At 39.1% G+C, this 13,743-nt stretch overlaps 1 protein-coding gene across 6 annotated transcripts in view; it reads left to right on the top strand.

Annotated features, from left to right (window-relative positions):
* zmiz1a (zinc finger, MIZ-type containing 1a) overlaps positions 1-13,743 on the top strand; it is a 145,106-nt gene that overhangs the window by 48,062 nt on the left and 83,301 nt on the right. The window contains exon 3 of one of the 6 annotated variants that reach the window (XM_036574185.1): positions 454-528. The exons of the other annotated variants lie outside the window; for them this stretch is intronic. The gene's annotated coding sequence lies outside the window, so the exon portion shown is untranslated. The remainder of the gene's footprint in view (positions 1-453; positions 529-13,743) is intronic. 6 annotated transcript variants of the gene reach the window in all.

Below are 13,743 nucleotides of genomic sequence, written 5' to 3'. Positions count from 1 at the left end.
CACAAAATCTGTTTTTGATAGCTGCCTAACGTTGGCTTATTTCCCAGGAACTTGACAAATCTTATTTCATGTGTCTTTCATTTGACACAGTGATATATTATTGAGCAGCGAATTAACACATTGCAGAATATGCATTTGTCACTTTCAAAATATTTTCATAAATGCTTTTGGAATTTGTGCATTACCTTATGTGAATTGTATCTAAAATGCATCTGAATTAGCAAGCTGTGCTTTCCCTGTCACTCGCCAAACGCCCTGGCATTGTTCAGGGCCCTTATGTGGTGTGATGTGCTTTTAAACTGGCATTTGTGGAGTTGTGGAATGTTGTTTTCTTTAATCAGGTTAAAGTTGCACGCTGGGCTCAAAAAACTGTACAGAACTGATGTTTGATTATTGCAGCGCTGTCCGCTTGGCTGGGGCATTTAGGCCGTGTGTTTTTGTTCTCCATTCCAGACCACCTCTATGATTGATGAGGACATAGGAGTGGATTTGCTAAACACTAAACAAAGAAACCTACTGCATCCTCTGGTAAGGTGCTTGATTGATGATCCTTCACTGCTCATTTCTCCTAATGACTCTAACCGCAATCACAGATTTACAATCACACATGCTTCTTGCGTGGCATGACTGTTCGCTGATCTCTCTGAAATGGTGTAATTGGGGTTAGAAAACAGGACTGGCTGAATTCTATTGTGTAAGGCAATCATATTTCCTGAGTGCTGGCAAATGCCAAATTTATTTAGTGTTTTTGAGCAAGCAGCAGAACGCACTGTACGACATGAGTCATAATTAGCAGCGGGGCCTCTCAAATCACTCTGCTGCTTTGTTGTTCCTTCTCACAAAGCCAGTGTCAGTTTTTCTACATGATCATTAATGGCAGGCCCAATTACTGAGATTAGAGATTTTTCCGTTTTAAAAAATAAAAAAATTTTTTTTTTAAAATGCCAGGGTTGCATCAACAGCACATGTAGCGTGTTCAGTGTTTTATCGCCAGCCTCTTTAGGCATGTAAACCACATTCGTGCCACAGCCTTGTATACTGATGAGACTGGGAACAGCTCGAAGGTGAAAGATTTTTTGGTGGCATCTGCATTATGCTAATGAGGACAGGCCGGTGGAGCTGCAGAAGCCAGACTGCCAGGAGAGAGAAGCGTCCTGTAAATTATGGATGCAACCTGCGATTTCTGCCAGAGAAAAGAAAGGGAGAAGCTGGGAAAAACCTCAAGTCATGCATATCAGATTATCCTCCCCTCCTTCTCGGCCCCCGTCTCTTTTTCTCTCTCTCTCTCTCACTTTACCAAATTTTCTTATCATGCTCCATGAGCAAACTTGCACACAATCTAGGCTGTGTGTCTCCAGTCACATGAGAGACAGAGGTGCTGACGAGCTGGAATGCCTGGCTTGGTATTTCCTGATGTTTCATAAACACACGCACACGCACAGTTTGTTCGTTTAGAGACACTGACCGCGGCAAAAGGGACAAACGGAGTAGGCGTTTTTTTTTCCTTCTGCTGCTCTAGGATTAGGGGTTGCAGATGAGTGAACTGTATTTAATGGTCAGGTATAATTTACGCTGCTGTTGAAGCCTGACGCACTGACCGTACACTTTTACACCATGATCTTCCCAGCTGTGTGAATTGCTGATCCTCTCAAACACACTGAGCTCGTGCTCTCTCTGCTGCTGTCTCATAACGCTATGCTGTGACTGCTGCTACCTGTGTTGGCAAATACCTGCATTTCATCAGACCATAATTAATTTTCTCTACACTCATTTTTATTCAGTAAAATAAAATGAACAACCTTTCCCGCTGCCCATACACACTGCACTGGGCGATTATTTTGTCAAACCAGAAGATTGCTAAAGATTATAAACCAATTAGCCTAGTAATCATATGTAGCCTGCTCCTCACAAAAGAAGAAATGATTGGGGGATAAAGCATGATTAAATTCATCCATGCTTTGTTAAGTGCTACGTTCATTTATGTATGTCTTAGTGTAGATGCAGTATGCGGCCCTTAAAGGCTGGAGATACTAATTAGAGATTTTTTGGCATTAATGAAATTTAAGTACTTGCATTTGGCAAAATGTATTATCAGCAAAGAACCCTTGTAATGTCACAGTGTTTGCTGTTTAATGCTCACGTCCACAAAAGTAGGGGGAATTTCCAGTAGGCAGTGGTGGGGAAATGGGTTACACAAGGAGCAGGTCAGTAGTGCCTGTGCCTCAGTGTATGTGTGTGTGTGTGTCTATGAATAATGGAGCCATTCTTCAGCTGTCTGGGAGCTGCTGTTGTACAGTGCTAGTGTGTTTGGTAGGTTTGCTAGGGGCTCTAGGGTCTTCTTTAAATAGCTTTAACCCTCAGCCCGTCAGAGGCCAGCCTGGGACGCAGTCAAAAACTAAACGCAACAACACTGGCCATTAAACCAAATACACTGGAGAAAATGGCATGGAATCTGAAATCTTAGTCAACCACCGAGCTTTTAGTTTCAGGTATCATCGCTGTCCAAAAAAAAAGCAAGTATGTCAGAAATAATAACCTCATAGGAGGAGGCAAAAATATCTGTAACTTTTAATAGACGTTTATTTTATTACAAGTTATTTTGGAGCATTTCTATTGGTCCATTCATCATGAAATGTTCAGACAATGTAAAGGACAGCTGTGTTCAAATGATGTAGGAAAATAATGTTTTTTTGAAAGCAACAATATCTGTATATCAATCAACCCACTTTGCTTTCGGCATTACAATATATCATAGCCTGTGTGTTAATTTCTCTGTTCCTACACTTTAATCAAGGATAGATAACCTGAACTGAAGAAATATAGGGTTAAGCTTGTCTGTAGTTGCCTGTTTGTAAATGGTTTAAGTAGGTCATTGATCTGGACCCTGCACAGGGTTAGAGGGTTGCCATGGAAAATTGTTTTAATCATAATAATTTTATCCTAAGCCTCATTTGTGAGTTGGGATTTGTTTTGCTGACAGACCATGCTGACCTCAGGAAGAGGAAACATGGGTGTAAAGTCACCATGGGCTGCCCATGAGTGGCATCACTGAACAAAACCAACAACCACAGCAAATCAGATTATGGGAACAGAATTTAAGAGGATTAATTTTTTTCTCCCTCTTTCTGAGAGCACATATCAAACATGCAAAAAATCCTGTACTAGCACACTTTCTGTAGATCCACAAATAGCAACAGTTTCTGAAAAGTTCCAGCTTGTGGTTTTTTTTTTGTTCTCAGTGCAAATATCATCGTCCCACTTGTCCTTAACATGCAGGTTAATAAGTTCTTGAGATTCTGGTTTGACAATTGCAGAATGGCCTGATGAAGCCTATTGTGGTGCTCGTAACCAAGTGACTCTCACTGCTGAGGACTTTTACCTTGAGGGTGGTGGCTTTGAATGCTCACCTCATGAGCCTCAGCCTGTGCTAAGTGAGCGTGATCAACGGTCATATGGATCATAAATAACATGTATGAATTTGCCGGGGCTCGATGTGCGGCGGTGCTCCAGCCACAGCCCTGCCTGTGTACTTTTAACCTTGCTCTTGCAGACAAATGAGCACTTGAGTCCACCATTCAAAAGGGGATTGAGGCTGGGGAGCAGAGACAAATAGCATTAGTGGCAAAAACAGATCAGAGTGGGAGGGAGGCACTGGATCTGTTAGTGCGCAGACACACAGGTAACCATGGAGCAAATTGATCTGACCGAGCTCGTTTGCGATGAATCATAACGTTCACTGCCATGTTAGAGGTTTCTTCAATTACCTTTCCGCTGTGGTTGACCTACACTGCGCCGCAGACCTGCCTGTAGCAAGGATCTGTCTGATTACCCTCTAGCCTGCACAACTGATACAGTCAGTTAGTACCAGGTTTGTGTTTAAACATCATGAGTAGCTTCCTCAGGTCACCATTTTTGAATGAATTGTGTCTTGCAGTGCATCTCAGAGTCTGTTGTCTGATGTGTGAGCTGCCATGGAGCCACTGCTGTAAATATTCGTGACTTCAGAGCAGGCCGAGACATGATCTCATCCGCTTCCGCCAGGGCATCACATGTAGGCACAGGCTCTGCAGATGTAAATCACAGTCTACTCTATTGGCTCATTAGGGCCGCATCTCCAAAGGAAGAAATGTGAGCATATGTGTGAAGGGATTTTTTTAAATATAGCATAAACAATAGCTGTACAATATAGACAATGTGCCATATTTTGATGATTTTGCTAGATATTGTCATTATGATATGCTTTGCAATGTATGACACACATATTGGTAAAAACTAGCCTGTATTATTTTGGCCAGAATCATGTGAATGCCTTGCTTGGTGAAAGCTCCCACAGAAGCGCTCATCTGAAACTGATCAGGATGCTCACAGCATGCAATAAAACGTTTTGTGATTTGTTAGAGGGCTCATTTGCATATTGCAGCCTTTTGTAATATCAGAACGGCAAAGGGCAATATTACAATAATGATTAACAAGCAACACATTCTACACAAATGGTCTCATATGTTGATAAATTTTCCTAAGGCATGGAACACACGGACTAACTTGACATTACTTTGAAAGCGTTCTTTCTATTCCATTTGTGATGGAATAACAATACACAAAACTAAGAAATCAGTGCACAAAGTCATTTAAAAAAGTGCAGTTGATTTGCTCACCTTGTGTACTTTAATAATTTATTAGTGGCACGTTTGCTGAGTGATTGTTTTGTTGTTGTAAAGTCTATAATATTCTTCTATAGTCATTCAATAATGATACAGATAAAGTTGAAACGTTGGTCAAATTACATGTTTTGTTGATTTTCTAAAAGAAAATAAGTTAGTATATCCTCTACAGGGAACAAACTTAAATATGGCATTTTTTGAAATTTGGTCCATATTTTCTGTTTATTTACTAAGTTTAACATATTTTAATAAAATAGAAGAAAAAAAATATAAATTGTGCCATAACTTTTGCACAGGCCACATTTCTATCCTATATGTTAATTTCAGCAAATATACAGTAATTGTACATTAAAATATGTAATGTGTGTTTTCAGTTAGAAAATCAATAACACGTGTAATTTCACCAGGAGTGGCAATCTTTTGTTTACAGTTGCATGTCAGAACCTGAAACATGAAATGACTTTACTAAATATATTTTAAAGAAATGTGCAGGAAGATCATTTTTACACTTCTTAATCATCACTTTTCACAAGCTAGCTGAGCATTTGTTTTATATCATGTTTATAGTGTTTGTATTATGCACTGTTGGAAATAAATGTACTGTGCAGGCACATTTTTCACTTATCAAGGTACAAACAATGTAAATGTACCCTTAAAGGTACAACAGTGGTTTTAAGGTCCAACTGTGTACCTTAAATAAGTTTTTCCCAGTATAAAAGTATGTATTTGTACCTTTTTAAAACCTAATGTTTTAAAACAGAACAATAAAATAAAGAGCCTGTAGACGAGACGGGGTGTGTGAATTGTGGTACATTTATGTTCCCTGACTAAAGGTACTGAAATGTACCATTGTGGGTACCACCCTAGTTTCAGTTTCATACTTTTCTTTCTGAGATTTTGTGGTGCATTTATTATTGAAACTTGTTCAGCCACTGAAAAATGAAAGCACCCTTCCTTCTGGATGTCAGAATTGCACCATAAGCTCACATTCATGGCCATAAATTAGAAAAATTATGTAAAACACACTTGCTTGTTTTTAATTCAGGAAAAAAAAATGTTTTGTGTTTTCTAGAGGAGATAGTTGTGAATTTTTACCTGCTTTAAATTTCAGATTTAGAGCTGCTGGCATTATCTACATTAAAGGCTGGTAGACAGCCGTATGTGTCCCTGTTAACACTAATTAATCTACCATTGCATTTTTTCAGTTCCTCAGTGATATCAAGGTGATTTCTATGTAGTTCTACTTGACATGTAAGTGAATACAAATATGATTCAAGGTGGTCAAGACTTTTCAGCTCTGTAGCTGTGCGTCAAGGACATGTGGTACAAGAGAATCTGTCATGTTTATTAAAAGGGCGTGCAGGAGCCTATTTCAAAACTGATAAAGAAAGCAATTGAAAGGGTACATATAGTTCAGACTGGAGCAGTCATGTTTGCACTGATATAAGCGAGTGCCTTCTGCATTTCTTTCTTACGTTTACCTAGACATCAAATAAACGCAAAAATGGCAACTACGCTTTTGTCAATAATTAACTCCGAAGACGCTTTAACAAATTGCTCAAGTGTGTTTTATAAGACAAGACGTGGGCAGGTGTTCAGGGCTTTTTATTGACAGAGTTCTCTTCATCTGAATGTTTCAGATCAAGGTTCAAGTTCATGTCAATCATGGAACATGAATGCCAGTTTTTTTTTCTGATCAGCACATATATTGCAGGAATTTGACGTGCAACCTGCAAACAAACGTACACTGCAGGAAAACATTAGTTAAAAATGGAAAATGTACTGGGAGAATGTTACCAGTAACAATTCAGTGAGAGTTTCCTCACTTTATATGTAGAATGTGCTGCAAATTTACAGTTTTATCTGTGAAAATGTCTCATTAATTTAACTCAAAACAGAAAAGTTTGAGATTCTATAAATATGTATATCTTCCAAACTCTGCGCAGACATTTATTTACAATTATTTACAATTTTCAAGCAGCTCTCATTCAATGCAGACAGATTACTGGACAGCAGATCTCCATCTTTACAAATAAATAATAATAATAAATAATAAATAATAAATTTCTTATTTTAGCATTCTCATTATCTCATTTCTTAATTAATATTAACCGCAATTCCATTTATGTCAGATTTATCAGCCGAACATTAACATTTCTGAGAAACCCTAGAACTTACTTAGGTTAGTTAGTTAGTTATCCTCAAGCTGACATCATCATATGGTCATCATAAGGAAAAGCCAAAGAAAAAGAATCTCAAATCTCAAAACGCTAGCTAACCATATGATACCTTGTTGGCTAATTTAATATGTAGCTTAAAAAACAAATATTTGGAATTCATCAGAATTAGAACCTCTAAATGTTTTTGAAGGATTGTGAGGTGTTTGTGAATTGGAATTGGAATTATCTGGGTTTGGAGTTGTCTGTAAATACAAATAAGTCAATTCAGATTGTTCATGGAAAACGTATGTGAATCCTTATATTTTTATTAACTAGTTGTTGGCAAAAGGTTTAGCCCCACACCACTTTTACACTCTTACACTCCCGCCACCATGCTTCACATGTAGTGCGAGGATTGCAGAGTAGGTGTATCTACCATGGTACGTGGAGCTTTCCAAAAACATTATCAAAGGATATACAGCTGTTGTTTCCAGGTGGTCTTTAGTAAATTTGAAACATCCAGCAATGTGTTATTTTTTATTGGACAGCCGCTTAATAGGAATAGCAACAGTGCTGAATTTCTTACATTATTACATTTATAAACTACCTACTTGATGAAGGCCCAAGCCTTTAGAAATCATTTTATAAGCCTTTCCAGTATTTTGAGCTTCAACTTTTCTTCTGTTCTGAAATTTCCTTTGATCAGACCATATTGCATTTGGTCAGAAAAATTGTGTTGTGGAGAGCAGGTAATCAATGTTGTGTCTTTTTATATGGGTTGGCAGGTCAAACCCAGAGCTAAATTAATCGGAACACCTGTAGTAACCCTCCTTTTGAAGGGTCCTTGTCCTAGACATTCACATATTCTTCCCATCTGTGGCTTTCATTGTTTAAATTTAATATACTTTCATTTGTTTGACAAAGACATGTCCGTATAAAATGTTGCTTATAATGTGTGAAAAATGTGTGTATTATACTGCAATTATTTATTATTATGGCTTGAAGAAGATGGTCAGATCACATATAGGATGCATTTCATGCAGCAGTCTAGATAATTCCAAAGGCTTTGCAAATGTTGTGTCTCGCAGCTGTACATCTGATGGTAATGACATCATATATAATAATGAATGTGTTTGGCTTCCTTCCCATGGGTTTGATAGACTGGAAGCTGGCTATGCATGAGTTTGCTAGACGTGTATTCTACACTCTGAGCTTGCTAGGTGTGAAGGCCCTCATTAGAAGCTCCTGTGAGCCGGTCTGTGTGAATGCAGTGCGAATGTTGGAGTGAGTTGGGGCCAGTGTGGGCTCCAGTACTCACTCGATTACACACTTAATCAAATCACCTGCTTGTTTATACGCTCTGTACTCCCATGTCAAAAAAGCACCCACGCTTCATTCATTTGGGCCGTGCTCCGAGAGACCCTCCGCCTCTCATTCGGCACACACAGCCCCCCTCCTCTCAGGCTGAGGGCCGTGGGGGGACTGAGCTTGCAGTGTTCGTTGGAAACTCTCAGTCAGTGTTATATGTTCAAACTATTTTCTTTTGTGTTTTAGGAAGCCTCTCATGTTCTGAAGCAGTGAATTATTCATTTGGAATCAGTTGGCTGAGGAGCATGGTAATCACCTCAGGTGGCGGGGGAGCTGTCTTACATTTTCTGCTGTTAGAGTTGCGTTATTGGAGTTTGAGTTCTCTTAACTCCGTGGCAGAGACTTTATAGATATTGCATTACATCGCTCCACTCCGTGTGTCTTTAGTTGTTCGATGAGACAGACTACAAATAGCTGTGTGCCTGCTTGTTTATATGCTTCCAAGCATTCCTAATGCCTGGATTATCTCTTAGAGAAGTGATTCAGTGAATATAATGGCTGCGCAATGGCCCCGCTGCCACTAATACATGCACCAGCCCAATAACCCATCCTCAGAGAGAGCATATTGATTGGCGCAATAATATTTGTCTCATCCCTCTAAACAAAGGGAAGGAAAAAAAGAGCCGAAACCAGCGGTAGCTCTTTATATCCCACAGCTGCAGGAGCCACCTGATGCAGAAACTAAAGAAAGAGAAATGTCAGAGACGCTCATCAGAGCCATTGTAAAAACAATATGTTTTTCGTTTCCCGTGCGAAGTGCCGAGATCATCAGAATTTTTTGGCGTAACCGAACCCGGCTCATTGTCTCCCAGCGGAGTCACCTCAACCTCTGCTCTGTGTTTGTGCCGTGACACACTCCGCCTGCCACAGGAGCAGATATGACATCATTTCACCACAGCTGTGGGCCGCACACGAGGCGTGGAGGGGGAACAATTGACCAGGGGCGACGCAGGAAGAGCCGGCTGACCTGATTGCTCAGCTGGCCAAGCAACTGGGAAGGAAGGCCCAAGGCGGGGTCCTGGCCGAGGGGAGGGGTAGTGGTGGATAGTAACCCCCCCTTCCCTCCCCCCTCCCCAGGATGCAGTCATGTTTGCCCTGCCTGCTGCTGTTCTGCCGCCTGCCTGCATGTCCTGGCCAAAGCAGATTTGTACATGAAAAATGATCTGCGATCACTGCTGCTGTATCAGCTTCCAGATATGGGTTTGTGGATGTTCTTGATAGGCCAGATCCCCTTGAAAGAGGCCTCCATCGTGTTCCCTGACAAGATCGGGAATGCATTCTTTAAGGTGTGCCAGTAATATACAGACCGGATCTTAGTACTTATAGTCTGTAGGGCAGGTGCGTTCTGCATTGTATGTGATGAAATAAATCAGCTGTATGTCGGCTAATTGTGTATTGTCACTGTTAAAATTTCGTATTGTGTGAAGATCTTGTGATGAATAGACCAAGAGTAATGCTTTAAAATGATTTGGAATCAAATGTTGTTACATTAAAGGATAAAACAAAGGTTGCTTTTTTCCAAAAAAAAAGCTTCTTTGCAGTAGTATGTAAATCTTGTTAAGTTTCAAAACATAGCATTCACTCAACAGTCCATGCCATTCATAGATGGAAATTAGTGTTTTGAATGAATTGTTTTTATGTTGTCACAAAAACCAATGCATTTACACACAGTCTTATGTATTATGTACAAGGGACAAACAAAAATATGGCATTTTCCTGCTATTTTTTTAGTGCACAAATTTAGTTTTTTTGCTGAGTTTAACATATTGGAAGAAAAATAAAGCATAAAATATAAAATGTGCCATAACGTGTGCACAGAACACACTTCCACATTTTCAAATATGTTGCATTCAGCAAATAAACAGTAATTGTGCAAGAAAATGTGCAGAAGTGTGTTCTCTGTAGGGGATGTGTTAACTTAACAAAACCTATAATTTGATCAAAGGTTTTAAAACTTTTGCACATTCAGTCTACGGCAGTTTAATACTACTTTGAAGTTATAAGGGATGTTTCAGCCTGGACTGAGTTGTGAGCGCAGCACATTACAGAGCGGCCAGTCATAGTAGAGGTCATTTAAATAGTCATACACGCACAGTGACAAAAACATGTTGTTTCTTTCTAATGAATAAGTAGAGTTTAAAAATGGTCATGTGAAAAATGAATTACAATACAAGTTTTGTAATTGGACCACAGAGAAAAAAAATAAATAAAAGAAAAATGTAGCATATGAGCCCTTTAATGGATACAGTTGTGAATGTTTTTCTCTCTTTTACAAAATTATCATTTCAGATTTTGTTTTCTATGATGGTAACACTGTACTATAATTTGGTTTTTATGGGATGTCTGGCTTATATTAATATTTAGTATAATTTGGTGGCTTTTAACGATCCTAGTGTATATATATATCGCATCTGCTTGATTAATCTAAATTCCGCACATAGTTTTTAATTATTAAGGGTACAGCTGCACTCTAGAAAGCCCTTGCGAGTGTAATGGAGCCTATTTTCCACCACGTATACATAGACACAGAGACAGCTGGAAAGGGCAAGATGCATATGACCTACCACATGTTCACTTCTATATAGAGAAAACAGTGTACAATAGTGCTAATTCTGTAGAGACCTATGCACAGGCTGTTTGTTTCAGTGATCCTTTAACAAACACAGCATATATTCACAGTGTACATGTGTGAACAGTAAAACACTGAGATCAGGTAGTGGGTGTGACTGTGAATATGACGCAGGGTGAGCATTCAAGTGTGTTTGCATGCGTTTTACATTTGCATGCGGTGTTTTTGTGTGGCATACTTCATGATGGCCCCGTCTTCCTTTATAGATTAGTTTTCAGTGCTTAAAGCTGATTCCCACAAGGCAGGGGCTCCTTTTCAATGACAGGGCCTCATCTGTTAGCGTCCCTCAGGTCCGGCGCAGCACAGCGTGCTGCAGCTCCCAGCAGCCCACACAAAATGGGCGGCAGCCTCAGGAGAGCTCACCTCCACCGCCCCTCAAGAAGCCGTGTGGGAGTTTAATTACTCCGGCGGCCACAGACTGCGCCTCACTCTCTCTCATTACTACAAGCGCTTTACCTGCTTCCTGCGCTCTGTTCTCTCCTCACTCTCTGTTCAGTACAGTTACAGACTGGGGATGTCCTGATCTGATCTGAAAGATAGTGATCAAAGCCGATCCAGCCATATTTTAATGGATCAGTATTGGCTGTGTTAGCTCTGTAATATCTAACATCTCTTTTGCGATACATCTAGAGACTTTGGCGGTGTCCCCATTAACTTGTTGAAGTCTGCCCCCAGAGTACTTGCAATATGTGCATGTCTACGTTAGCCGTAGTAAAATGCATCAGATTGTGGAATCAGTGTTTTCTGTTTGCTGCTGTGTTTTTCTATCACTAAGAAAAAAGCAATGCGATTGAGACTGGGTGCAAGCACATACTGAATGGAATTCAGATTGCGTTTGTTTTATCTGAGTAACATTAAGGCAAATGACTTGTGTATATTCCAATTCATATGTTTGTTCAAAATTACTTTTTGAGTTCTTGACTTTGTTACATATTAAAATAAATGTAACAACAGCATTGGGAAATCACATTCACAGAGGAAGTGTGTAGAGTGAAAAACAGAAATAGCCTTTTTAGCTCAGGATTAAGGGCTTAAACCTCATCAAACTCTGATCTTTTGTTAAGTCCATTGCACTGTATTCACGAGGTGACAAACAGATATTGACTTAAGGCAGCAAAGCACGTTTTCAGATGTTAAGAACCATTTTAAAGCAAAAAAAAAAAAAGGAAATTAGCCCAGCAGTCACTTAACATATCTCCAATGCTATGTATCAACAGCAGTTAAGTTAGTTAGAGGTAAAATGTGCATGTTTATTACATACTTATTGATAAGACTAATGTTGCACATGGTAGTACTTGACATACAAAAGTTGCCTGGAAGTGTAAAGTGGTTATATCGAAAGTGTAGTCCTGACAAACAAGACACAGTCAGTTCAGACTGTCATACTCTATTGCACAGCCTCATAAACATGAAGTGATTTTACTCTAACGTTTTAAAGTAACTGGCACCTTAGCATGTCTTACCTAAACTCAATTAGTTTTGCCAACATTAATGTACTTAAAGTGTACAGTACCTATTAAATATAAATTATAGCTATATTATCTATGCAAATACAAATATCACATCAGAACTCAATATTAAATAGATAAGATTTGGTAAAAATTTGGATCAGAGCATCCATAATAATACGTATATGATAAATATGAATGTGAACTTGTTATTAAGGTTGGTCAGGAAGTGAACATAGATGATTGTACAGGATTACAGCCTCCCCAATACGGGCTAAGCACCAATTTGGTGCGATCCCTCTGGTCAGTCTGGCCATCATAGCCCGCCATAATGAACTTATTTACTTCAAGTTTAGACTGTCCACGCAGTCTGGATGAGGTGTAGCGTCTGAGCCGCTATTTGTCTCCCCAGCATGTGCTTAAGCCTCTAATGTGTTGCCACCGCACTGAGTTGCCTGTTACTTAAAAGGCTCCACTTGGCACGCTAACCATGGCACCACCAAACAAGGCATGAAATGCTGCGCTGCTGGTGTTGCAGGTCCATCCACTTTGTCTGGCTAAATCTCCCCTCTTCCAACCTGCACTGGGAACGCTGCCGATCGTGCCAAGAACGTCTCTCGAATGTTCACATTTGTTTGAGAGAGGTGTCACACTGTGAGGTAATGAGAGGCATCCTCATATGATTTTTAATTAACCACCCATTTTTGTGTGAGATCATGTCAGGATGCTACTGTATGGAAGCTAGTAATACATATTGTATATAAACAGACACATATTAAAGACAGTTGCTGAACACTTATAAAAGATCTGCCCTTTAATCTACTGTTTTCTGTTAGTACTATGAATTCTCAATGCTGTCATTGCATTTATTTTAATATGTAAAGAACATGATCTGAATTTTGTTCAGAATGTGTATGCATTCTCGTTCAGAAACTAGAAACTAACACAGTACATCCACTAATAAATATCAAGTTGTATATCAGGCTTCTTTTATATGATGATAGTAAACATAGAAGCACAGAGTAAGCTTTAATTTTACATGCTGGGATGTGAGATATGAACTCCAATTTATATCATTTTATCAGTTATTTTCCTCTGTTCATATGATAACATTAGGATATTACTATATGAAAAGCAATAATTGATAATGATAGTAAGGATTATAATAAAAATAATAATAATAATAATAACAAAACAGTTGTTAATATTAGTATTTTACTTTTCTTATTAAGTTTATAAGAGTTACTAAAGCTGTTCATACTCATCTTTTGTTTGTCTTTTAGGTGGGTCTGTTTGTGTTTTAATGTTTTTTGGGCTTAAAAATCCATTAGATAATGTCACAGTGGTATTCACTTTTATATGTACCTCCCACCTCTACTATGCGCTGATACATCTTACCATGCTGAATGTGGACAAGCATGTTTGGGGGCAGATTTTTGAGAGTAAAATGGGACATAATGGTACAAGTTTTTCACGAT

This window comes from Colossoma macropomum, unplaced genomic scaffold (genome assembly GCF_904425465.1).
Source record: "Colossoma macropomum unplaced genomic scaffold, Colossoma_macropomum, whole genome shotgun sequence".
NCBI lineage: Eukaryota > Metazoa > Chordata > Actinopteri > Characiformes > Serrasalmidae > Colossoma > Colossoma macropomum.
The sequence above is the reverse complement of the archived record's forward strand: the minus strand, read 5'-3'. Positions and strand labels throughout refer to the sequence as shown.